Source organism: Vicugna pacos, chromosome 11, assembly GCF_048564905.1.
Source record: "Vicugna pacos chromosome 11, VicPac4, whole genome shotgun sequence".
NCBI classification, from domain to species: domain Eukaryota; kingdom Metazoa; phylum Chordata; class Mammalia; order Artiodactyla; family Camelidae; genus Vicugna; species Vicugna pacos.
This window is the reverse complement of record NC_132997.1, coordinates 96,108,860-96,136,063: the sequence shown is the minus strand read 5'-3', so window position 1 is coordinate 96,136,063 and position 27,204 is coordinate 96,108,860. Positions and strand designations below refer to the sequence as shown.

The window sequence follows — 27,204 nt, the reverse complement described above, 5'->3', positions numbered from 1 at the left end:
TGCTATTGATTATGTTGATCAAGTTTACTTTTTTGCTTTCTATTTCAATAATTTCTCATTTTATTCTGGACGTAAGTTATGAATAAGTCTTTCCTTTTATTCTTTTTCAAATTACTTGAGTTGAATGCTTAGTCATTTATTATTTTTAGTCTTCATTGTTTTCTAAAAAAATATATTTAAGGCAATACAATTTCTTTTTAATAGAATTGTGACCACATCTCAATAACTTTGATTTGTAGTGTCTTGGTTTTTATCAGTTTTGAAATATTCTATAATTTAATTTTTATTTTATTTTTAACTTATGTTATCTAGAAGATAATTTTTAGTGTCCAGAGTTTAGAGTTATTATAGTTTCCTATGTTTTCTAGTTTAATTGAAGGATAGTCGGAGAAAGTGGCATTTATGGTGTCTACCTTTGGGAACTGAGATTTCTTTAGGATGTGATATGTGAACGTTTTGAAATGTTACATGGTTTTGAGGAGAATGACTGTTTTCCATTTGTTGGGCACATACTTCTGCGTATATCAAGTCTAATGTTTATAGTTTTAAATCCTGTTTTTCCAAATGTGTTCCTAGTCATGTTATCAATTTGTTGCTATTATAAATGGGATCTTTCCTTTTATTATATTTGCTAAGTAGTGATTGTATTTATGTGGTAAAGCCATTTACTTTGGATATTAATTTTATAGCCAAGCACCTTATTAAGTTATATTTTTAATAATAGTTTTTAGTTCATTCACTTGGGTACTCTATCAGTCATAACATCTAAAATAATGAAAATTTGCCTTCTCCTTTTTATTGTTTATATGTCTTATTTGATTTGCTTGTCTAATTGCATCGGCTAAAACTTCTGGCATAAAGATAAGTGAAAGTCACAATAGTGCCTGCTTTTAAAATGAATGCAAGGCATTGGCTTTGTCCTGGTAACAAAGTATATGGTCCAGTTAGAAATTCATTTTGTTGGACATAATAGAAAACTTTGGTAATAGAGATTCAAACAAAAAGTTCTTTTTTCTCCAATAGCAAGAAAGCTGGAGGTCGAGGCTGTTAGTTCATTCCATCCCCCAGCCTTGCCCAGTGTCTGAGTCTCGGCCTTTCTCTCAAGGTTGCAAGGAGGCTACAGCAGTTCTGGGAGTGCAGCTGTGTTCAAAACAGAAGAAGGGTCAGTGCATCCATGCTTGTCTGTTAGCTGGAATGCAGACACTTTCCCGAAGGCTCCCAGCAGATGTCCCTTCAGCAAGGGAGGCTGGGAACCTGGGGGACAGAAATATAATGACTGACTTTTCATTCAGGTTTTCAAATGTATTAACTAGAGTTGAGCAAAATATTGTTCTGCGTCTTTTAACCCCCTTTGTATCTACGGTTATTTTTCTATTCTTATTTCTAATTTTGGGTTTTTGTGATTTCTCACTTTTTTCTTGATTAGTCTATCAAGTTGTTTGTTTTACTCTGAAGTTTTTCTCTTTCCTCTTAAAGAGCAAGTTCTTGATTTTATGTATCACCTCTTTCCGTTTCATTTGCTAATTCATTTACATCTGCATTAATCCTTATTGTTTATTCCTTATGTTTGCTGTTTGTGTTTGTTTTGTTGTATTTTCCTAAATATTTGATTTGGATGCCTAACTCACGTGCTTCATTTCTTAATGATTAGTAGTGAAAGAATTTAAAATGGGTGTTTGCATCTGGGTACAGCTTTAGGATTTATTTTTGCATTGTTTTTCTTGTCATCATTTTTAGTTACTTTACATTTATTGTTTTGATTACTTCTTAAGACTTAAGAGTAGTTTAGGAGATGTTTCTATATTTACCAATAGTAGAGAGTTTTTATTTCTATTGTTTTCCTTTGCTGTTTAATTTCAAACAGCAGAGGTCAGAAAATCTGTACCTTTTATGTTTTCTTAGAATATGTTGAGGTTTTATCTTTCACTCAATTTTTGAAAAATATATGGACACTTAAAAAGAAATTTCTATTAGTTACATTAGTCAGATCCAGTGGGGTTGTATATGTGTGTATATGTCTTTCTGTTTACTTGTATTAGACTTTGGAAGTCACTAGTGAGTAAGAAAAGTGTGTTAAAGTCTCCCCTTACTATTTTGTTTTAATTGGTTTATCTTTATATTTCCTGCAGTTTTTACTTTACGTATTTTGATGCCATGTTGTTTGGTGTATAAAGATGAATGAAACTTACATTTTCATTTTGAATTTTGTGCCTCAGCATTATAATGCTTTTCTCCTTGAATTCAACTTAATATTAATATTGCAAATCCTGCTTTCTTTTCATTTTATTTGCAGCTGCCTGGTGTATCTCTGGCCATTCTTTTACTTTCAAAGTTTGTCACTAAGAACATTTAACTGGCTTTAGTATTTGATCCCATTTGCATTGATTTTTTATAATAACTATGTTTCATTTCAACTGTATAATTCTATTTAATGTTTTCTTTTGTTTCCTTAATTTTTTTCTTTGTGTTCTTTCTTTCACTATATATTTTGGCTTGTTTTTGATTCTTTATTGCCTTGGGAGGCATATGGAAGATACACAGTCTGTTTTAATTTCTAATAAATGGCTACCTTTACAACTTTAAACAATATTTTTAAATCTTTCTTCATTTCTCAATTTAGAAAACAAAACATTTCAATGAAATTAGTATCCTCACATTTCTTTTGCTTACTTCACTTCTTTTCTTCTTAATTTTAATGGGTACATTGTGGTATATTTAACATTGGTATATATTTTTAGATCTCAGTCTATTATCATTGTTTTTATTTTTGCACAAAACAGTTACATTCTCTTTGTAGCAACAATTTTTGTAAAATTTTTAAATTTTTCATATAAATTTACATTCTGTTTTTAATAGCATCACTGCTGTGGTTGTTTAACTTTATTTATGTAGATTCAGTGCTTACCTCTAATTCTCTAGAACCGTAACTTTCTGTTTTACATCCTCTCTTCATTAAGTAGACGTTTCCAATTCACACATAAGGGCAATGTATCTCTTTAGGCCTTGCATACTTCTTAGGAATGTCTGTGTTTTGTCATAATATGTAAATGACAGCTTGGCTGCACATAGAGACTTGGGTCACTTATCTTTTTCCTCAAAATCTATAACATATATGCCACTATCTGTTGGCATTAAATCATCACTTACCTAAGCTCTGAGGCCAGCTTAACTTTTCACATTCAAAGAGACTTGTCCTGTCTTCCTCTCTGCACGGAGTGTTCTTTATTTCTAAAGTTCAGTAAATTCCCAAAGATATGTCTTCCTATTGTTGACCATTGTTTTTTCATTGAATTTAGCGATCTGGTTTGATGGACAGTGTGATGGTTAATTTTGTGTGTCAACTTGTCTGGGCTAAGGATGCGCAGATTGCTGCTAAAATGTTTCTGGGAGTGTCTGTGGGTTTCTTTCCAGAAGAGGTTGGCATTTCAATCAGACTAAGACAGACCACCTTCACCGATGCCAGTGCGCATCAGTCCACTGAGAGCCTGAATAGGAGAAAAGGGCGGAAGAAGGGCAAACTAGCCCTCTTTGCTTGAACTGGGACATCCATTTTCTCCTGCCCTCGGACACTAACACTCCTGATTCTCAGGCCTTTGGACTAAATGACACCATCAGCTTCTTGGTTCTCCAGTGTACAGGGGGCAGACCATGGGAAGGCACAGGGTGGCAGAAAGCTTGGAACATTTATGTGGATAGAGATGATGGTTGCTTATGTAACTAGAAATGGTGTGTGAGGTGAAGAACAGTAAAATTTGAGGCTTGAGAGGTAACGAGGGGACAGATCTATACATCATGCTAAGGACTCGTGTTTTGTTTGGGTTTTAAGTTCAACAGTAAATCACTGAATGGTTTTAAGCAAGGGATGTGATCAGTCTAATGTACATTTTAAAAAATTCACTCTTGCTGAACATTGAGGATGGACTGGAGAGGAAAATGAGAATGAGATGGAACCAGTTGGGATGCAAACACAGGGGAAGCTAACCTCATCTTCACTCTTACACTAAAGGAGAAGAGCCCAGTGTTTTTAGGTTAAATTTACTGGAAATGTACACATACTACCAGCTAAATGGCTCATCCTATGTTTAAATCCTTAAAGAGTCGAGTAACAAGTTGTCTAAGTCTTCTTATGTTAAATGTTCATGTCTTTTATCTCATTGCGTTGTCAAATTCACACAGTAGTATTGTCCAAGTAGGGGACCATAACTGAATCACCAGCACCTCTGCAAGAACCGGCTGTGAAGTCTTTAACTTTGGCTTTACCTGGTTGCAGCGAGTGGCTGTGTGCATCCTCATGGTTGGCTGACGCTGGTTCTGGAAGGGAAACCACCCCAGGGTCCTTGCAGCTCCCTCTTGTTCCCTGGCTCCCTTTCAGGTTATCACGAAGGTCACTCTGCCCTCGCTTTCTCTGGCAATCTTTGCAGCTCCGCTTCCTGATTCCACAGTCTCTGTTCCCTTTTTCTATTCCACCTGCTCTGAACGTTTGGGTCCTTCCTTTCTTCCTGGCCCAGCTCTTTCCAGGAGATAAACTTAAGTGGTCCTGCCCCCTCCCACATCCTGGCTTTTAGAAGCCCTTCATGCAGCACGTCCCAAGCTCCCACTTGCCCAGAGCTGAGGGGTACTCTGAGGACGAATGCAAGCTGCACCGTGACCCCTAAGATAATAGCCACGCACATTCTTCAATTCTTGGGTGACTCTTGGTTTTGGTATTGTCCTGGTCGATTGAACTGAAAGAGTTTGACAGGTACTTGAAAGCATATCCTGATATTTATCTCTAGGTACGTTGATTCCAAACCATGGTGACAGAGGAAAAATGAGCCCGAGCCGCTTGGTGATGCAGACTGATGAGTGGCAAGGACGTGGCTTGCTATGATGCAGGTGCTGCACTGAGGCCCCAAACCCCACAGGAGGAACTGCTGTCGGCGATATGATTTCCTGAAATGGGGGAAAGTTCGTAGTAAAGTGCCCAATGAAACAAAGTCCAACCCTCCCTCAATTTCCTTCATTGTTGCCTTCCTGGATGTTTCACTGTATATGAAAACCATGCAAGAAGTGTTTTGTCCTTATGTAATGAACAGCGTTAGGGGCTAGGATTAGATGACCGTGCGTGGGGGGTTTACCTAGCTGAATGTGCAGGGGGACATTTAGAGCTTATACCAAAGATAGGACGACAGATGCCAAGTGGGGCTGTCCCATCCATTGCAGGATCTCTTAACCAAACACCTGCAAGTGGTGCCAACCAACCACCTTAACGACCAAAAATTGCCGCTGCAGATTTCTGAAATGCCCCCTGGGGGTGGTACAACTCCCTCGAGAACTGCTGATGAGACTGACTGAGTCCTCCCTTAGGATCCCTTTAATAGATCACAGGAGAGATGAGCAAATGAATTAATACTTATAAAGACTGAGAACAGTGCTTGGCATGTTGTAAGCTCTGTACATGTGTTTATTGTGTCCATAAACAAATAGAGTCAATCACAATCAAAATAGACCAAGTTTTTCTTAAGTTAATGAGTAGACAATCACAAGGGCTAAGCCCATGTGACCTGCAGATTTTTTTCTTAAGGGCATAAAATGTGCACAACTTAGGTTGTGTCATCATTTGTGTAAAAAGAGAGGGAGAATATATATTTAATCTATGTATTTACTTTTATAAACAAGAACACATAAGAAATTAGTCATGTTGTCCGTCCCTGGGGAGGGGAGCTGCATGCCCGAGGGACAGCATTAGAGGCAGACTGTTCACTGTACACACTTTGCAACTTTTGTATTTTGAACAAAGTGAATGAAATACTTAATTCAAAAATAGACATTTTAAAAAGTTCAACAGTTTAATTTAACATATACTTGAGGATAACAAGATTCTGTGTGGTAATGAGACATGAATAGAGTTTCCATAAATGACAGTATTATTTACTTTTTAAAACCAAACCAACTTTCCGTAGTTTTTCACTTCTCACTTGGTTCTCCATTCTGTACGATTAAAGTCAACGTCAACAATATTCCTTGATACCATACAGTTTAATTTTCATTGAACTAGAGCTACATTTATCTCCTTGACATTTAAACCCAGCTCACTTCCTCCAAACCTTATTAGGTGCCCAAGACGTTGGAGGCTGGTCGGCAGTGAAGATTCTACACGCTGATCTTAGCTTGTTGGACATTCCTAGAGAGGAGGCCCGTGCCCACCATGCAGCCAGGAGGTGGGAGAGATGAGGCTGGCAGGACACATGAGAAGGGTAGCAGACACAGCAAACATGATTAAAATATCTGGGAATTTCAGAACCGTAGACTCTCATTTAGAAGGAAGCTTTAGAGACCATCCAGGTTACTCCTCTTTTCTCCTTCCCTCTCCCTGCCTCCCCTCTTCTTTTCTTCCATCTTCTCCCTCTTCCTTCCTTCCCTCCTTCCTTCCTGAAGAGATGATGAAACAGATGTTCCAAGAGAAGAACTTCCTCCAACATCATCCAGCGAGTGGGCGGCACAACTGGAATTCCAACCCAAGTCTTCCTTCTCAGAAAAAGGAGGCAGATACAAGAGGCCATCCCTTTATCGTCTCAACCTCTCTCAGTGTCTGCTTTATTTCCCTTCCAGAGTGGATGGCAGGGTGGGAAGGACAGTGAAGGCTTTGGGCATGGAGGCTTTTCTGTCCAGCATCAAAGTTTAAAAAACACTCGGGCAGCATCTAAAGGACCATACTTTTCCAATGAGGCAGGGTGATGGCAGGCTTGGGGTGAGAAACAAGACACGAGCCCCTGCTGCTATGAGGCGTGATGCAGGCTGGCCGAGGAGGTACCTTCAGGAAGGGTACCCTTCCCCAAGGAGGAAGTCTAGAGCAAACAGAAAGCACCTCGGCTCAGGTGTAAACCCTCCTCTCAACGTTAATGTGTCAGAAGACTCAAATCGCCATCTTTGTACTACACCTCCCGCAGGCACCTCATTGTAAGTCGGAGAATCTTTCTCATAAATAACTTGTAAAACTTGTCCTTTGCATGGTCTTTGCAGTGTCGACTGAAAAAAGATGCACAGCCTAAAAGTTGAGAATTAAGTTTTGTTTGGTGGGCAGAACTGAGGATTTAAGCCCAGACGACAGCCTTTCAGGTAGATCTGAGCGACTGCTCCAAAGAGGTAAGGGAGAAGCAAGAATATATAGGAGTTTTTGCAATAAAAACCAGGTAGCTGGAACATCAAAAGTTTCCTGTTAATTAAAGAAAACCAGATATCTCAAGTCAACGAATTTAGTGCTTTTCTATGTATGGGAAGATGCAAGCATCTGGGCTCTTTGAAATCATTCCTTGGATGTGCACCTTAGCCATCTAGGGCCAATGTCCTGTTCTTTCCTATCCTGAATCCCTTCAGGATGTGCCGCTGGAGGTGGCCGTAGTGTGTGAGGGCTTGGCCGTGGGCAGCCTGTTTGTCTCCATCCTGAGTTCTAGGGCACCATGGGGGGAATGTTGTGGCTGATGGTTTGATGGCCGCAGCGTCCTTTGTTTGCTGGTACGTCAGGCAACATTTTTCATCCACAGCAGCAAACAGTGAGGTATAAACTAATATCTCAGTACCACATTCATCATGGACTTGGGAAGACCCATATGCTTCCCTTTCCGTTGGAGGTGGGGCGGGAGGAGACATCAGAAATTATCTCACTTTACCTCAGACTAAGCGTCCCTGCAAGGCTTCTTTTTTTGGTCTCTTTTCTCTCTCCACTAAAAAGCATAAAATGATTAAACAGATTCCCATGTCTATTTTCAAATTATGTCAGAAAAGTAGATTAAAGGTTTTATGCTTAGGAAAATGGGGATAAATATTCAAACATAAATTATGGCAGTATTAATAACTGCACATTTGTGCTAAGTAACTAGAAAATTATTTGAGCATTAATTCCATTTACATATGTTCATTCAGATTTGTATCCCTGAAGCATGCAAGTACTTGGGGTTTGAAACATTTAATCACTTAGTAAGCAGCCCTCCATGGGATTGCCATTTATTTATTGTCTTTATTGATTTTCCTACACAGGAGAATGCTTGTGGTGAATAGACACTGACTGCTAAAGTGAAAGAACTCTATCTTTTCTAGTGCAGAACAAAAGCGCTTTTTTTTTTTTTAAAGAGCAACCTGTTTTCTTCAGATCATCCCAGCTCAGAGCCAGAATGCTGCTTCGTTCATTTGTTAGAAACTCTTCTCCTGTAAGTATGGCATTTTATCATTTCTAGACAGCACACTGACTAGCACTTGGTTTTCTGTTCAAGTTGAATTTTCAAAGGAAGTTTCTACCTGGAGTATGGTGGGCACCCTAGACTTCCAGAAGCACATTTGGTTCTTAGCTAATACGGGGACCCTCCAACAGGATTCCTGGAAAAACCTACTTCATTGGTCTAGACATATCATCTCCCTTAATCTGTTTCCAAAGAAATCTCCTTGCTGACTTCATTGTAAAGTTTTTGTTAGGAAGAGGACCTGAAATCAGCACAACAGCCCCAGTAACGGGAACACTGAGGCGGAGAACGCTCATCAGAACTGTCTGGGTTCCCAAAACCTGACTCAAATCAGCTTAAGTGAAAAGGATGTCAGAGTTGAAGGATAACCTCTTAAGGAGATGGAGCATAACTCCCGCCGCTTAAACGTCAGCTAAGCCTTGTCACTCCCTTCCAAAGAGTACAGTACGGTACAGAAACCGGGGAAAGTAAAGATGCAGCGGAGGAGCTTGGCAAACACAGGTGATCGAGGTTGGCCCTGACAAAGAAAATGCCCTTGACATTCAGAAGCTGATCTGGCTCTCACAGTTAGACCATACTCCTCTCTGAGACCTGATCTCACAGAACACCAAACTCAGTTATTCTGAGACTATGATTAAATTAGACAAAACAAAGCCACTTTATACTTTTATCTGAGCACAGGCAAAAACAAGATCACTGTGCCACCCACAAAAGACCACACACACCTCTCAGCCAAAATGCGGGACTGCGCCTCTTCACCCTGACGGTGTGTTCCGTGTTCAGCCTCCCCTCCCAGCAGACAAGATTTAGATAGCGGTATTTGTCTATAAGTAGGTAGATAAATACAGGTAAGTATCAATAGCCTTCAGCTAGAGATTTACTATATCCATCCTCCGAGAGGAAAAAAAAACACATAAAAAGAAATAGCTACTTTAAAACCCAAATTCTGATTTCACAGACGTAAAATGCCCAGGCTGCTACAGAATGAGTGCAGCTTGCAGCCGTGCTCAGACAGCGGTTCTTTGTGCAGGACGTTCAACGGTGTGTTCAACAGTGTTGTGCCGGCCGACAGGAGGAAAGGCCGGGCTCAAGGAAGGATGTTCACTTAGAAGAAAGCAACACTGGTCATCGCACACCTTCTTGACTGCGGTCTGGGACAGAGAGTTTCATCAGTTCAGTAAGTCTAGTTAATCCAACCAGATAATGTAATTATGTTTTACTTTGTAAGGTATTAGCAGTGATCTCCTATTCTGGTGTCAGTTTTTCAACAAAGTTTCAATTATGGGGAGGAAAAATTTGTGCCAGAATCCTCTCCCTATAGATTAGATTTATTGAGACACCAGTCATAGAATTGCCGTTTTCTGACCAGCTAGAGCTTACAATGCAGAGGAAGTCCTTGATTCCTTAGACCTGCCCCCAAATCAGCCAACCAAAGCCCAAGTCTTCACAGGTTCTTTCCAGCACCTTCTACTGAGACAGCCACAGCTCCCCACAGTGTGCACTCCCTCAGTGCAGAAAGTACAAACCTATCTCATTTAAGTGCAGAAGTGTTCTTGATGGTCTTTGATTAAAAGGCATTCACAGCATCCTCAGTGAAAAATCATGTACCCTCGATATAATGTGGTAAGTTCCTCCCTGAACCTGACAACCCCAGTCTAATTATGAGAAAAGGATCAGACAAACCAAAATTGAGGGACATACTATAAAACACCTGACCAGTCCTCCTCAAAGTCACCAAAAACAAGGAAAGTCTGAGAAGCTGTCACAGCCCAGAGAGGTCCAAGACCTGACGGCTAAACGTAAAGTGGTATTCTGGACGGGATCCTGGAACAGAAAAGGGGCATTAGGGAAAAACTAATGAAATTGCAATAGAGAATAGAATTTAGTTAACAAGATTTTTTTTTTTGAGGTAGAGTTGACTTCAGGGTACAATTAAAATGGTGTTGATAATGTTTGTCTCCATCTCTCCATCGTTTCCCTGAGTTGGCCATCTCTCAGGCAGAGTTACCCAGAGCAGTGAGGCTGCTGTTTAGGGCCGCGTGGTCCTGTCAGCTTGAGAACCTGGGACGCAGATTCTCCGGGTGACCTAATCGCAACCTGCCTGGGCCAAGCGCTTCTTCCTAGACTAGGATTCAGCTGTTGGTTACACTCAAACCCCATGGACCAGGAAAATGTTTAGGGATTAAGGGACAGCTGGTTTCCTAGAAGGGACACGTTATAACACAACCCACCCCTAGCTCAGTGACAAGAGAGCTTGAAGGGCAGTTACACGTAGCCCCGGGGAAAAACATCACCACCCTAGCCCCACTGCCTCACTGCGGGAAGGGACGGCCTTCGTTACCGAGCCTCCCAAGTTGGTCCCAACAAGGGTCCTTCTGCCTGGTGCTGCTAGTACCATTAGAATGAGACTGTTGCGGAAAAATGTGTTACAGCTAGGAGTTACAGCTCAGTTGTGACATCAACCTGGATCCCACCAAGAGACCAAGCAGCACTCACAGAGTTGGAGAACTCAGGTTTATTACACCAACAGACCCAGACGAGTTAACACTTCAAGCTCTGGACCCCATCTGTAAGTTTACACAGGCCTTTTATAGGCTGCCAATTTTAAACTTTGCAACATTGTATGCAAATCAGGGATAACAGAAGTTGACCAACCAGGAACAAGCTTTGTAGAAATAGACCAATCAGGAGTGAGAGAAATAACCAATCAGGAGTGAGCTCCATGCAAATGAAGTACTACAAATGGACCAATCAGAAGTTAGGGAAGTGGACCAATCAGAAATGAGACTAATAACCAATCAGGAGTGAAGGAAATAACCAATCAGAAGTGAGAGTAATACCCAATCAGGAGTGAAGGAAATAACCAATCATTAATGAGCTCAGGGAACCAATAGAATTTTAGGTGCAAGTTAGCTGGTTTAGAGGCAGAAAGTGAGATAGAGCCTCTGGGCCAGGGAACCAGAAGGCGATGGGAGGAAAGCAGCAGCCCTGCCTAGGGGTCCTGCTGGTCTTTTTATGGGGCTTCCCACCTCAAGACCAAGTTGGGTTCAGAAGGAGGGGGAGACAAACGTTTATTCTTTGATCAAAAAGTGCACGGTGAGCTCTAGAGACAACACTCCAGAGACAAGTCTTTCAGAAGGGTGGTGGGTGGGGCTGCTTAATAAGAGTCTCTCCGGCCAGGCGGGGACTGGGCCGTGAGGGGGCGGGGTTCTGGTTGGGTGTGCGCGGCCGCGGTGCTCACGCTCCGGATCCCAGTGCCGCGCGCAGCGTCTCTGCACACGGCCCGCCGCTGCCGCCATCTTAGGTTGCGTCAGCGCTGAAGCACTTCCATTAGGACGCTGAGCTGAGGAGTCGCCGCAGCGCTTCCGCCCTGGCAGCTCGGGTCTAAAGCGCCGGGGGCAAGGCCTCTGTACGGCCCCAGCGAGCAAGTGAGACCGGACTGAGCACAGAGGAAGGAAAAAGAGGTTAGATTTTGTTACGCAGCTTGTATTTTTGTTTCCTGGGAATTGTTAATGGGCTTTGCTGGTGATACAAGCCCTTAGGAGCAACGGGCAGATCGCACGAGGTGTTATTTGTCCAAGTGCCTGGGCCGCGGTGATGCTCGGGGAATGCTGGTTTGATCTGCGCCTTTCCTGTTCCGAGAACTAACATGAGTAACCCTACGTCCGCATGAAGAGCTAAGCAATGGTTACAAGACCGCCCGGGTGCACTTAGAGGACTGCAGTTCTGCCGTAACAGTGACAGGTCTTCTATGCTATTAACCTGTGTAAATTTTAGATTTTTAAAAAACAGTAAGTTACGTAGGTCACTGCATTGTACCTGTAACTAATTGCAGCATTAGTTACCAAGTTCTCGTTGTTGGCTAATTTGTCTTTAAAGACTCAAGAATGCAATTCAAGTAATTACCACCTATGCCGTGTTTCGTTTATGGACTCTGTGAGTCATGAATCTTCTTTCTATAACTGAAAACATTTAGTGCAATTAATTCAAGAGGTCTGCCACATATGGTGTATAACCAAACTTAACTCAGATTGCATAAATGTGTGATATTTTATGATTGCACCCTGGGATTCTCACACAAAATACGACATCTCCTGGTAATACTGGTTGGGCCTGGAATGGGGGTCGGGGTCATAGAGAAGAACTGTATTCTTCTTTTCTTTACCTTAATGAAAGTCTCAGTTTTTTTTTTTTTTTCTTAAAGCGGAGCTAGAAACCCTTGAAATATCTTTGTAAAACATTTCGCAGTTCTTTTTTGAACTTCTGAATTATATAAACACACCTTGCTTCTATTTAATTTTGATTGCTTTCTTGGCCTAGTTTCCCTGCAAGCATTTGGTAAGATTGAATAATTTTTAGTTGTGTTTTCTCACCGTGTCTATGCTAATCTCCTAATGGTTGGTTTTTGAAGCGTTGCTACAATCTACTTTCTTTATCTTTAGCTGGATTTTTAAGGAGTATTTTATTGCCTGTCAGTACCATTCACAGTAGCTTCTGGGCACTGTCATTCCACCAGCCTAATGTGTATCCCAGTGTGCCGTTCACCAAGCCCTCTCTTAGAATTCTTAGAATCTCTTGCCTTCCCCAAGAGCCACATCTTACTCCTCCTACAGCTCTGTTTCGGCACACTTCTGATTTTTCATTTTAAATGAGTCGTTGAAGTTTCAATATGAGAGAATGCCTTTGAGGATGAGGATAAACTCCTGATGCCTGTGATGACTTATTTAGCACAGAATGTCCCCCAGCCTTTGCCTAGACTGCAGCATAGCCAGCGATGTCACGTCCCGTTTGAGTGGCCATTGTGGCACTTCAGAAGTTCTCTAGTAACAGGATCATGATGCTGAGGGACCAGATCCACCTCCTCATCTGTCAGAGGGGTGACAGTGTCCTTTTGCAAAGTGCAAATTGAAATCTTTCCACACAGATGTCTTAATTTGTTTCCTCATGGTGAAATATGTCTTTGTGTTGTACTTGGACACAGCTGAACGGATGAGCATGGTCATCAGATTCAGGCAGCACAGCTGCCTTGGCTTTGCGCTCCCCAGATGGGCTTTGCTGCCCGAAAGATGCAGGCAGAGAACTCCTATCCATATGAGTTCTGCATTCATTGACCATCGACTGTGCACCAGCCGCCAACCAGAGAGCTGGCTGTGGCACAGGAATAAGAAAAGGCCCCTGTCCTTAAGGAGCTGGCATCCTTATCTGTTTGCTTGAAAGTTGACATTTTTGTCCTTATTCATTCATTCATTCATTCATTCAAGAAATGTTTGTTATGTGCTTGCTATAGGCCAGGCGCTGGGCTGGGTGTTATGGATACCGCGGTGAGCATGGCGCACAAAGCATCGTCCCTGCCCTCCTGGCGTTAAAATCTAGCCCAGTTTCTAGGTTAGGAAAAGACACAGCAGAAACTAGTTTAACTTACAGCAATAACTATGCAGCCAGTGCGCAAATTTTAAGGAGTAACCTTTAAGGAAGGGTCACCTTTCTTATCTCTGATAGCCTGATGACCATGAGACTGTTCCTGCTGCTTCAGTGTCTGACAGTAAACATAAACCTCTCTCTCCTTTACAAAATACACCTGGCTTTCTCTCAGTGTCTCATCCAGGGGAGAAAGTGTTGAACTACTGTTTAGCTGCTCTATATCCTAAGAGGGTGCAGATCTGTGGTTTTATTTTGCAAAAAAGTATTGCTCACTACCTGAATGAATATGAAACCAAACACTTTCACAGGTGTTTTAAAATAGATTGAGGGAGAAATCAGCAAAGAGATTTTCTAGAACTCACAGAAATTGGTTATTTTAAACTACTGTTAGGTTGCCCTCCAGATTAAATTGGTGTGCAACAGGACTTTTTGACCAAAATTAGCATTTTAGTGTAATTAATGCTCTTTAAAGGGTGAAGTCCATGTGATTACAGGGGGTAATAATTCACAGGACTAGTTTATATTGTTGCTTTCCTTTAAGGGAGTGGTTCTCAAATGGGGGCAGTTTTACCCCTGGGGGGACTCTGGCAATGTCTGGAGACATTTTTGGTTGTCACAACTAAGGGAGTAGATGCTACTGGCAACTAATGGATAGAGGTCAGGGATGCTGCTAAGCGTCCCATGATGCGCAAGACGGCCCCCACAACAAAGACTTATCTGGCCCCAGATGTCACTAGTTCCAAGGTTGAGAAAGTCTCTTTTAAAATAATCCCACTGTAGAGGCAGTGCTACCTGTGATGTGTGGGTCAAGTTGCCAAAACCAGAGGAATTTTGTGAAAGCAAGTTTGGATTTTTCCTCCTGCTCTCTGATTAGCTTCTTTGTCTATTTACCCATCATTTAGTTCCCCTGTGTTGTAAAGCTTTTTGTGTTTTTTTATGGACTCAATACTTAACTATATGAGCTTTTCATTACCCATTCTAAAATCGTGACTGGTTGTAATGTAAATTGTATAACACATCTTTCTGAGGCTTCAGATTCTGCAACTTAAACCTCCTAGGCTGCTTATCTGTCTTCCACCACCTACCTGCGTTTTATGCTCTGCACTTGGCATTCTTGATTGTTCCTTTCATATTAATTTCAATGGTGCCCGGAGGGTACCTCTCACCATATAATAGGTTGCTTTGTGAACAATTCCAGTAAGAGAACCATTCTGCCCAAACAGTGAGATAGTCTGGAATGTAAAAAAGATACCCCTCAGTGTATCATTCACATTTCCAGTGTAGCACGGTATTCTGCAATTGTATTGAAATTAAAATGAAGATGAATTATTTGTTTCCCTTTTCACTCTAAAGGTGCCCCACGGTTCCAGGTAATACTCCCAGCCACACAAAGTGCTTAGAGCTTGAAAGTTACCAGTTGGACATGGATGAATATTTATTTTGTACTTAAATTTGCAAATCATTAAGTATCCCTTGTCCTGGAATCATTATTTTCATCACAATAGACTTCTGTTACATTCAAGTTGTTCCAGCTTTTGATTGACCATTTGGAATATGGCAGTTGTTTGTCGCATTTCGTTTGGCTGAAGCTTCCCTTAGTTCATTTGCAGTTGTCCCTCGAGCGTAGTTTGCTTTATGTGTTGTCTAAAGGAGCTGGCCTCCGTCTTTTCAGAAATCTTTTTCCTGATGGGAAAACTAGAAAGACTTTCTGAAAGTGGTGATTTTTTTTTTAATGCAGTGCCTTTGGTTGGCAGGGAAAGTGGAACATTTCAGATTTTTCAGAGATGCTGGATTTGAGCTGTTCACTTGGAAATCAAGTCTGTTACAGCACAAGAGCCGGTTGGCATCACTGTCCTATCTGTGGATTAAGAAAAGGCACAATGAAAAACCAGTTTAAAATCAACAGTCTGATATTTTAAAGTTGAGTCTTTCTTTGCAGAAAGCTTCTATTACCATCCTACTCTGTAGTCCTTGTGTTTAAACCTTTACAATGAATTTGGACAGTGGTGGTATTGTGGATCCCTTACCCCTTGGCTGCCCAACACCTCACTGAGTGTCCAAGAACTGCTGATTCTTCCTCTGAGGGGTGAAGCCATCTTCCCATCCCCACTCCAGGTTCAGCATACCCTCCCACGCTGCCGCTCCTGGGCTGGCTCCTGCTGACTTCTGTCTTTGTGCCATACCTCTGCTTGGTCCTGTATACATGGAGGCTTGAGTGGTTATCCTAGAACTTAGGCTGCCTCACTGCCTAAGCAATTTCAGAAGAACAAAGATTAAAAACCCTTCAGCCTGTCCATTTAGGCCTTCTGCAGTTGAGCCCTGAAGTTCTCTCCTCCACATTTCATTTGCCCCCATCCTGGAATACTCTGCTCCAGGCAAGAGTCTTTATTCTCTGTCCTACAAAAATGACTTTCCCTTTCTTATCATTGCCCACCCCACCACCAGCAGCGATGGCTTGTTCTTTATGAAAATCTTGTGGAAATTCAAATGGAATCTTCTTTGTGAGCCTTCCTTGACTACCTCCCGTTAAAGGGGGAATCTCTTCCCTTGAAGCTGATTTACAGGTCACCTGCTCTTACTACTCATTTCATTGAATTCAGGTCTCCACTCCAATGGAGCGGTTCAGAAAGGCTTTCCCTTCTAAAATAGCGCCCAGTCATCCTTTGTTCCTTTACCCTGTTTAATCTTCCACTAAGAAGTAAGCTTCATGAGTAGAGGCACTCTTCATGAGAGCTAGAATAGGCTCCCAATATGTATTTGTTGAACAGATGTTTCTGGGTCTTTGTCTTCTTTATAGTGTTGTTTGTCTTTACTCCAAACTGTGAGTGTATCATGCCTTCCCAGCTACATTGTGAGTTCCTTGAGGGGGGATCATATCTTACCACTTTTGCATTCTACTTCCTCACCTTCCCCACTGCCCCCTCCTGAGAAACAAAAACAAAAACCTAACAGGCCAATGAACATGGTAGGCACAGTGCCTGGTACGTAGTGGATGTTGAATAAGACACTGTAATAAGAGTCCTTTTAAAAGAATATTAATGGAACTTCCATTTCTGGCCACAATGAAGTAACAGGTTTTACAGATTTCTCTTCCACCAGAAACAACTAAAAAGCAAGACAAACTAGTAGAAACAATGGCTCTCAAGACATTGGACATCAAGCAATTAAGGAAAGAGATCCCTGCAAGATGGGGAACTAATGGGATGAGTCCTGTAATTGCCCCAGCTTTCTGCCTGAAGAAAGCTTCCAGGCCACAGCCCAGGAAGGGGAAATCTAAGCAGAGTTCAGTGGACTCCTAGAATTGAGAAGGCAGGGTAGGGAGTCCTGGGATGCCCAGGCAGCTAAGAGACAGTCAGGGAGGAGTATTGTAGAGAAGAGAGAGCTCTGAAGTTCTACAGAGGGCTCCAGTTGAATATTCAAATGAGAACTGGTCACTGCATCCATGTGATGAAACTACTCAAGCCAAGGGAAGGAGTCACCCAAAAGAGTTAGAGAGAATCGTGCCTGAAATTCACAGAGGGCAGAAAATAGTGCCTACTCCCAACAGCTATAGTGGAAAACTTCATAATTCATGGAGTATTAGTTAGAGTACTGTGAAGGGTATTGCCTCATTAGTGGAGTTACCAATCCTGGACTAAATATACCTCTGATTTCATCTAACAAAGCTTAAAAGCAAGATCCAAAACTATTTCCAGCTGATTTAACTGGATGCCAGATCAAAGCTCAAGAATATTTTTAGGAATAAATAAAAAATTAAAACTTACCAGGCGTACAAAGAAGCTGAAAAATACAGCCCATAATGAAGAGAAAAAGCAATCAATTGAAACTGATAGAGAACTGATGCCAATTACAGAATTAATAGACAAGGACATTAAAACAATTATTGTGACTATATTCTATATCCCATATAAGGAAGCTAGAGAAAGATTGAGTATGTTAAACAGAAACATAGAAGACATAAAAAAGGATACAATTAAAACTTCTAGGGTTGAAACTATAATATCAAAGACAAAAAATACACTAGGTGGGATTAATACAGATTAAATATCAAAAGGAAGGATTAGTAAACTTGAAAACATTGCAATAGAAACTATGCAAAATGAAATAACACAGGGGAAAAAAACGTAACAGTAAGATGAATGAGCATCAGTGAGCTGTGGGACAACTCCACAGCCTTAATTTTCCTATAGTTGGAGTCTTGAGAGGAAAGAGCAGGGAAGGAAAATAATTTGAAACAATAATGAAAAACTCTGAAACATCCAAATTTGATGAAAATTATAAGCCCGTAGATAGAAAAACTCAACAGACCCAAGCTCAAGAACATAAAACTATACCAATGCGTATAACCAAGTCACTTAAAACAAGTGATAAGAAAGTATCTTAAATAAGAAACAGAGAAAAAAGACATGTACAGAGGAACAAAGACATAGCTACCAGATTTCTTGATGGAAACAATGCCACCTATAAGACATTGAAGAACATCTTCAAAGTACTGGAAAAAAAGAGAGAAAGTCTTAACCTAGGATCTTTACCCTGCAAAAATATCTTTCAAAATAAAGGCAATACATACATATAAAAGCTGAAACAATTCATCACCAGCAGACCTGAACAATAGGAAATATTAAATGAAATTCTACAGGCAGAAGGAAAATGATACAGGATGGAAATACGGATCTACAGAAGGAAATGAGGAGTACCAGAAATGGTAACTACATAGATAAATATAAAAATTATCGTATTATTTCAGTCTCCTTAAAATGTAATTTACTATTTAAATAAAAAATAGCAAAGTATTATGGTTTTATAATACATGCAAATGTGAAATGACAACAGTAGCACAAAGGCCAGGAAGAGAGAAATGGAAGTATATTCTCGTAAGCTTTCTGTGACAAATATGATGCGATATAAAACCACGTGAAGGCAGACTAGGAAAAGTTAAATATGTATAATATAAACCCTAAACTAAACACTAAAATCACACAATAAAAAGTAATAGCTAATAAGCCAACAAAGCAGATAAAATGGAACTTTAAAAAACAATGAATCAATCCAAAAGAAAGCAAAAAAAGAGACAAACCAGAACCAAGAATTGATGGGACAAATAAAAAGAGGAAAACATCAAGATAGTAACTTTAGGCTCCTAAGTGGTTGAGCTAAGGTCTCAGCAAATCCTCTACCCAAGAAGCAACTTAAATTGAGAAAATGGTCACAGTCATTTAGGGGCTCTAGAAACTGACCAAAGGCAGACAACAGATTGAGAAGTTATTCAAAAGAACTATTGAACCTTGAAAGGAACAGTGGGAACCTGTGGAAGTTTAGCCTAGGGCTACTGCCTTCCTCCTCTTCCCCTCAACTCCACCGTGTGGTGGTTCTACCAGGGTGTGGCAGAGAGGCCAGCTTTATTTGAAGCAGAGTGCAAAAATCTATGCCCAAGAAATACTGAAGGAAGTTCTTCAAGCTGAAAGGAAATAACAACAGACTGTATCTCAAACCCACACAAAGAAATAAGAGAATCAGTCAAGGTAATTATCTAAGTATAAATAGACATTTTCTCTTGTTAATTAATTTAAAAGACAATGACATGAACAACAATTATAAAACTATTATTGAGCCTACAACATATAATTGTGTGACATACATGACAATAATAGAACAATGGAGGGGGTAGGGAATAAAGGTATATTGGAACAAGAAAATGACTCCAAATAATAAGTCAAATTCATATGAAGAAATGAAGAGTATCTACATGATAAATATGTAGTTAATTTCAAAAACTCTAATACATTTTTCTTCTTTCTTCTGTTAACTTTAAAGACGTAAGATTATAAAAATCAATACTTACAAAACTGTATTGTTGAATCTGTAATACATACAGATGAAATTATATACTGACAATCACACAAAGAAGGGAGATGGGAGTGGAACTATACTGGAGAAAAGTTTTTCTATTTTCGTGAAATTAAGTTAGTATTAATCTGAAATAGATTGTGATAAATTAAGATGTACATTGTAATCCTCAGAGCAACCACTAAGAAAATAATTCAAAAATAGTTTAAAAAACCAACAAAAGATTTAATATAGTATACTAGGAAATACCTGTTTAATACAAATGAATGCAGTGAAGAAGAAACGGGAGAAGGGAGTGGGAAGGGACAGACTGGGATTTCAAGATTTATAGATACTGACAGGTATATATAGAATAGATAAACAAGTTTATACTGTATAGCACAGGGAAATACATTCAAGATCTTGTAGTAGCTCACAGCTACTACAAGAAAAAGAATATGAAAACGAATATGTGTATATTCATGTATAACTGGAAAACTGCTGTACACCGGAAATCGGCATAACATTGTAAACTAACTATAACTCAATTAATTAATTAATTAATTAATTAATTTTAAAAAGCCCTTGTGAGCAATGTAGAACCTGAAAAAAAAAAGGGACGAAACAAACAAAAAGGCTATGAAATATATAGAAAATAAATAACAAAACGGCAGATGTAAATTCAACCACATCAATAATTATAAACTAAAAATGAACAGATTAAACACTGCAATCAAAAGACAGAGATTATCTGACTGGATTAAAAGCAAATACAAAACCAAAAAAAGCAAGATTCAACTTATTTTTCTTATATATGCCTTTCTACTCTTCAAAAGATGCTGGTAAGAGAATGAAAATATAAGCTATGGATTGGAAAAATATTTGCAGATAACATATGGCTAAAATTAAAAAGACTGACCATAAGAAGTGTTGGAAAGGAACATTGGAACTTCTGGAACTCTCTATGGAACACCTGAAACTCTCACTGCTGGTAGGAATGTAACCAGTTTGGAAAACAGTTCGGCAGTTTATTGCAAAGTTAAACGTGCATCTACCGTATAAATCAGCCATTACACTGCTGTATATTTAAGAGAAATGAAAACTTTACACAAAAACTTGTACACAAATATTCACAGCTTTATTTATAGTAAACTAAAGCTGGAAACAGCACAAATGTCTATCAGAAAGTGAATGGAAAAATAAGTTGTGTATCCTCATCATGGAATACTACTAAGAAATAAAAGGAATAAATTATTGATACATGTAACCACATGGATGATCTTAAAATTATTATACCAAATTAAAGAATCCAGACAACAACAAAAAGAGTACATACTGTGTGATTCCAATTACATGAAATTATACAAAATGCACACTAATCTGTAGTGACAGAAGTAGATCAGTTGTAGCCTTGGGAACTAAGAGGGTGGGGCTGGTGGAGAGAGGTTGTGGGGAAAGATTACCAAGGGGCATAAGGAGAGTTTTGGAATAATGGTTATGTTCATTATCTTAATTGTGATGATTTCACAGTTGTATATAAAGTCAGAATTTATCAGATTGTACTCTTTAAAAAGTGCTGTTTATTGTATGTCAATTATGTCTCCTGTGTTTTTACAGGAATACTAATCAATGAAGTATACTCGCTCTAGCTTACCTACTGTCCTTCCCCCAAACAATTAACCTAAAGGCACTTAGTAGCTATCCCATAAATGCTCCTTGAACTCGTGAATGAGTAAAAGAATGACTAAATGAGCCCGGTTACCAAGCTGTTACTTGTCCTAACATAAATTCCTTAGTATTTTCATTTCCTTCTGAAAAACTGGGAACAAACAGGTCATTCTTTCAGGACAATTTTCGTATGTGGCTGGACACTGATCCCAATTTCAAAACACTTTTAATATATGGGATGCTAAGTAGCTTTACAATTTATGGCTCTAACATTTGTAGCAAACACAAAGTGGGTGTCACACTCAGTAATTAGAGCTATTCATTTTACTGTATGAAGGTGTCCAAGAATTGCTTCTGTCTCCAAACCTATTTCTTAAATCAATAAATTGATATCTTTTAGACTACAGTTCACATGAAATTAATCCAGATGATTCATGCATTTGTAATATTGCTGTAATTACCTATCAGAATTTAAGGTTCTATTCCAGATAGTCTCTTAAAGTAACTGATTATGATGATTATCAAACTAGAACTCTAGGACAAATAGCTACTGAGCCTATGAAATATTTATAAACCACCCCTATTGTTGGTCTTTTCTCCTGGATTCTCGTATGCATCGTGCTGTCATTTGACCAGCTTCTTCCAGATATTGGGCTCCTGCTCTTTAAAGAGTAGTAGACGATTTGTGTCCAGGGTAATTTATACAGCAGCTGTTAAGCAATCAATAGTACTTCGATTTCTCAAACAGTCCCTTAGCTTAGTTTTGTAAAACATCACTTTCATATTACAAAAACAGCATCCTCCTTGAGAAAAGATCCAGATCATGATTAAATTGTATTGAAATTTTTACTTAACAGTGCCTTGATAATGAAGTTGAACCCATGGGGTCCTATGAGAGGCAGTGTACCTTTGGAAAAGGGCATGAGCCTTGAACTCATGACCTGGGTTCAAACTCTGGCCCCTCTACTTGTGAGCTTGGGCAGGTCCCCACCGGGTTTCCTCATTAGTTTAGAAAATGGATCTGTATTATAAATACCTTGCAAAGTTCTTGTGAGGGCAAGGTAAGGTAATGATTACAAAAAAGCACCAGCATGGTACTTAGCACACAGGAGGCACTCAACAAATTAATACATGTTAGGTTATTTATTTATTTTCACCGACTATTCAATTTTCGTTTAGAGTAGCCAAGTCCAAATATTATCTCTGCCACTTGCCAGCTGTGACTTTAGATAAGCTGGGTGTCAGTTTCAGCATCTGAAGAATGAGAATAATCTTGTTTTAAGAATCGTAACTAGATAGTTTACATGAAGAGTTTTGTCAGTTGCAAAGTATATGTAAAGGTAAGATGGTGTTCCTCTCTCAAAGCTTCGGCCAGGCATGATATTTGCTGGAGAGGAGAGAGGGTTGTAACCAAGTGTCGGTGGCCTCACTGAACGGGAGTCCGTGCTGAGTGGAGAGGCCTAAGAAAGATTTTCACCAGAAATACATGTTATCACTTGACTTGGGTCTGGGTCTGTACTAGGTACTGGGATCCAGTGCTGAACAAGCCGGACAAAGTCTTGCTCTAACAAAGCAAGGCTGGACTCCAGGCAGCGAAGGGCTGGCAGGGGACCAGTCGAATCTGTTTCCAAGTTCTGTTGGTTCTACTTCTCAGTAGCTCCTCTGTCCATTCTGTTCTCTCCATCTCCATCCGCTACCCTAGCAAAACTGCCTTCATGGTATCTTTGCCGCTGTTTATGTACGTGGCACTTACATTCATCTCTAAATAATAATTCTGAATAATAAGAACAAATTAAAGGGTTATATTTCGACCATCATTTCCAAAGTTTTTTTTTCTTCTATCTTATTGCTAGTTTTGGATTTTAATGCAGTATGGGCAGCAAAGGTGGCCTCTGAGGTTTATGCTTTGGGGAATTTTATTTTTAGCATAATCCATGTTTTTTGTGAATGCTTTATGGATGTTTGAAGAGAATAATGATTCTCTATTTTTGTTTAGAAAATTCTGTATAGCTACTAGATCAAGTTTATAAGTTGCGCTGTTCCAGTAGCCCCTGGGCTCACTTATATTTTTGTCAACTTGATCTGTAAATTCCTGAGAAATGTCTCCTGCAGCCATGATTTTCTCTACTCTCATTTCTCCGTAAATCCTGCCCCATCTGCTTCCTTTTACCCGGGAAATCACTAACATTTCTTTTTCTTCTCAACATTACAGAGTTAATATTAGAAAAATTATTTTTCCTACTATGTCTAGGGCTTGGGGGTAGGAGGAAAAGTAGATACCTATAACCAATGAGCCTGCCCTTCTATTATTATTATATGTGTCCAAAAATTCATATACTAGAAAGTGCCTGCGCTGGGGGTGAGGAGGTCTGCACAAGAATTCCAGGAGAGCTACATTCACTGCAGGTCCACTGTGCACACATGTGGTATACAGAAGGCAGACCGGGAACTAGAGCATGGTTCTCAGCCTGACTCCGCATTTAACAGCCGTGCCACCTTAGCAAGGTGTTTCATCTCCTCTGCTAAAGCTTCCTGATCTGTAAAATGGGGATAATAATAGGAATGGCCTTGTAGAGTTGTTGTGGAATTACATGAGATAACAGGTCTGAGGCACTTGGAAGGGATCTGGCACAGTGAAACCCCTTGGCAAATATTTCATAGAAACAGTCACAGCTCTTTGGAGCATCTCACTGAACTGAGCCACCTCAGAGACTACAAGAATGAAAGGCAAGGTTGAGCTCTGAAATCTCTATTTGCCCAGCTCAGCACTGGATACAATTAGGTACTTAATAGATATGTTTGATTATTAGGCTGAGTTGAAACACGGTTCTTACACTTGAGGAATTTCCACTCTAATGGAGAAAAGAGAACAAACAAAAACCCAAATTCCCAAGAACACAAATTAGATTTACATAAATAGGCACAAATATATCTCACCGATTCCAGGCTGAGGAGTTGCTAGTATAATTGGAATCATCCAAACAAGAGGGGATTGACTCCGTAGTAAATTCACCTCCAACCTAGAATCAGTTGCAGGCTATTTTAAAGGATGAAGAAGGCCTGCACAAGGAATGTCATTCAATCTGTATATTTAAAGCTTTCTTTTATGAGTGTGAGAGAGAAGATACCAAAAAGCTACAAATAAATAATATTAGAACTAATTCATCATGAACTCACTAAACATCCCCTGAAGGCATGCTTTGTTTAGCCAACATTACTTTAAAATGTTTTCCTGTTGTCTTACACCAGGCTACTTCCCGGTTTCACACAGTCTGCCTGGAGACGTCTGAATCTGTGGCCCCTTTCAGAATATTCTAGCGAGGCCTTTGTTGCCTTTAGAACTTGTAGAATCATTCTGTTGACTATATATTTAACTCCTCTTGGAGGATGTATTTTTAATTCTTTTTTAAACCGGAGATCTTTCAAATCAATTGTGATGAATAACAAGCATGATCAAGATGGGTAATTAATTCCATTTTGGGTCAAAATGAAACCTGAATACAATGTGATAGTAAGAGCTACTGCATGCACAGTGCTCATTGTATACTAAGTGTACGTATTCGTCTAAACAGCATCCATTATCTATCTAACTACTAATTTAATTAATCTTTACAAAAGAGCTATATGAGTAAGCAGTCAAACTGAGACTGAAACAGAAGCAACATGACGTAGATTCTGTGCTCTTACCCATTGGACCACGTGGCCATTTGTGAGTAATTAGACTCATTTTCTTGTGTGACTCATAAACTGATTCAACCTTGTGACAGCGCTGGGATTCTCAACAGCAGATACTGTAAAACTGATAATGCCAAGTGATTGCCTTAGATTAGTGGAAATTTGAGATGGAGATTTATACTGACATTTTAAGTGCATCACAACTGGATTTCAAGATTATTGGGTTTCATTCTACTTACTATTGGTGGTTTCCTTTGAAGAAATTACTTGGCTTTTCTCCTGTTTCCTAATTTATAAGAGGCAACTAGCATCTGCCCACTCCCTGTTTTATGATGGTGTGAGGAGTAATTACACATCGTGTGCTTGGTTTTGAGGAGTGCCATGTTAGAGGCAGCATAGGCATTAATTATGTATTAGCCTTTATTGCATACTTTATGCTTCTTCTGAGACTGTATTCTTGACTTCTTTCACTGATGTTGTAACAAACACAGTGGAATTAGTTTTCTTTGATCATTGCCTGTAGTGATCAGATAAAATTCTTCCCTGAAATATTTCTCAAGGGACACTTGTCAGAGATGGAGCAGCATACTGGATTGGATGGAGCTCACTTCGCAGAATGAGATGGAAGCCAGGAGCTTTAGGAGGTGTTCGAAGAGAACAGCCAGAACCCCAGTGCGTCCAGGGGGCAGCCATTCCAGCTCATCCCATATTTTGGATTTGGGGATATCCAGCCAGGATGGTGGGATCCAGCAGAGGCAATTCAGAAGTCTGGCAGGCAATGGTCATTGTTCCAGAAGACCTGACCATGAACTCTGGGGTAGGATTAGGGCAGGATGCAGGCCCTGTGAAAGGGAGAGGCAGATGTGCCAGGGTGCCACCCGAGAATGAGGAGCTGGGTGAGGGAGCAGGGCAGCCAGCTGTCACCACATAGGGCAACTGAGTAGCCTACTCCTAGAACCCTAAGCCAACCGAAGTGGTGGGGGAAGCTGTGGCTCAGAAGCTGCGTGAACCCAGAGTTCGACTCAGGGCCAGAGGGCTCTAGGGCTGGATGCCAGAGAGGCCCCTTTGTACTGTTGCTGGCAGTGGAGATAAGGAGCTGCGGGCCAGCTCCCAGGGACCACTCAGAGAGGGGATGGATTACCTTTGCCTCTGGGGGATTTCGTTTGGAGAGTGGGTTGTGCCACAACGTTGCATAGCTCCAGGGCCCCATTCCCACTGCACTATGTGTGAATCTTGTCCACTTCTCCCCCATCCAGACCCCACCACTGTGCAGTGCACAGCCTGCTAGGCTTTAGGCAGCATTCCTGGGCCATGGTCCTTGTGGGGGAAGTCATCTGCAGACCTAATTGCCGAGAACTGGGGGAACAAGCCAGGAGCCAGGACTGCCCATCCATCCAGAGCACCGCGCAGTGCAAAGTTGCCAGACGCCATAGTCACTCATCTTTCTCTTTGTCTTTTCTGGCCATAGAGTGAGGAAGGAAGAACTGTGTAACAAGGAAGAAGAGTGACAACTGGGGGCTTGGAAAAGGAGGCATAAAAAGATGCCATGCCTTGCTGATAGGATTTTCCTACAGACTGCTCCACGTTTTCCGTTACAGTGATTTCTGATAAGCAGATATAATACTGTTACACTGATGTAACAGAGGTATAAAGGACACTTGTTACCATGGTTCTATTTATTCTGTGCTTAGGCTTTCCTTCTATTTTTAAAATAAGTCCTTGAACATGAATGGTCATGGAAAATTTACTGTAGTATAATTGCATATAATCCCCAAACTTCATCCAAAAGACAATTCCTGGGTAGCAGAGAACTGTCATATTCAATTGTGTTTCTTCATAGCAACAACCTTTGGGGGGGAAAGCAATTTCATTTGCCTCATTTTCATACAGAGTAGAAGTCCAATTGTGCTCTTGTAATTAAGTTCCCTCACATCAAGAGAAAAGAGTATGTCTATGAAATGTGCATTGAACCCAAATGGAAAAGTTAATTCAAAATAAAAAGAAGAAAAAAAGAAAAATAAAATTCAGTGATTCTCTTGTGTTTATTAATGAGATAAATATTTAATAAAATATCTCTGTTTTCATCTTTCTGCTTAAAACATGGCAATTTAAAAGCATTTTTGGACGTAATAGCACATCAAGGGCTTGATTTACTCATTGGATTAAGTACTCCAGATTTCTCAACCACGTGCCTCTTGGCCATATCTTCATAGAAATAATATGAGAGTTTGAGTGACAACAGCCTCATCAAACCCCCTCTGTCTGTCTTGGGGTAAGGTCTTACCTGAACGTTGGAGTCCTAAGTCAGAGGCTTAACGGGTTGTGCTGGGAAACCACAGCATATCGTGCTGCCAGATTTCACCAACTTGTAACTTGGAGTTCTAAAGCATTGAGATTT

At 40.2% G+C, this 27,204-nt stretch overlaps 1 long non-coding RNA gene and 1 pseudogene across 1 annotated transcript; both read left to right on the top strand.

Annotated features, from left to right (window-relative positions):
- The first annotated feature begins 6,770 nt into the window (after nucleotides 1-6,770).
- Nucleotides 6,771-9,407, top strand: LOC102539175 (small ribosomal subunit protein eS27-like pseudogene; annotated as a pseudogene).
- Nucleotides 9,408-11,515: 2,108 nt separating this feature from the next.
- LOC140699467 (uncharacterized) lies at nucleotides 11,516-26,829 on the top strand. The gene is made up of 3 exons (XR_012077655.1): nucleotides 11,516-11,680; nucleotides 25,367-25,478; nucleotides 26,275-26,829. It is a non-coding gene; the product is annotated as an uncharacterized lncRNA (long non-coding RNA).
- The last annotated feature ends 375 nt before the right edge of the window (nucleotides 26,830-27,204 follow it).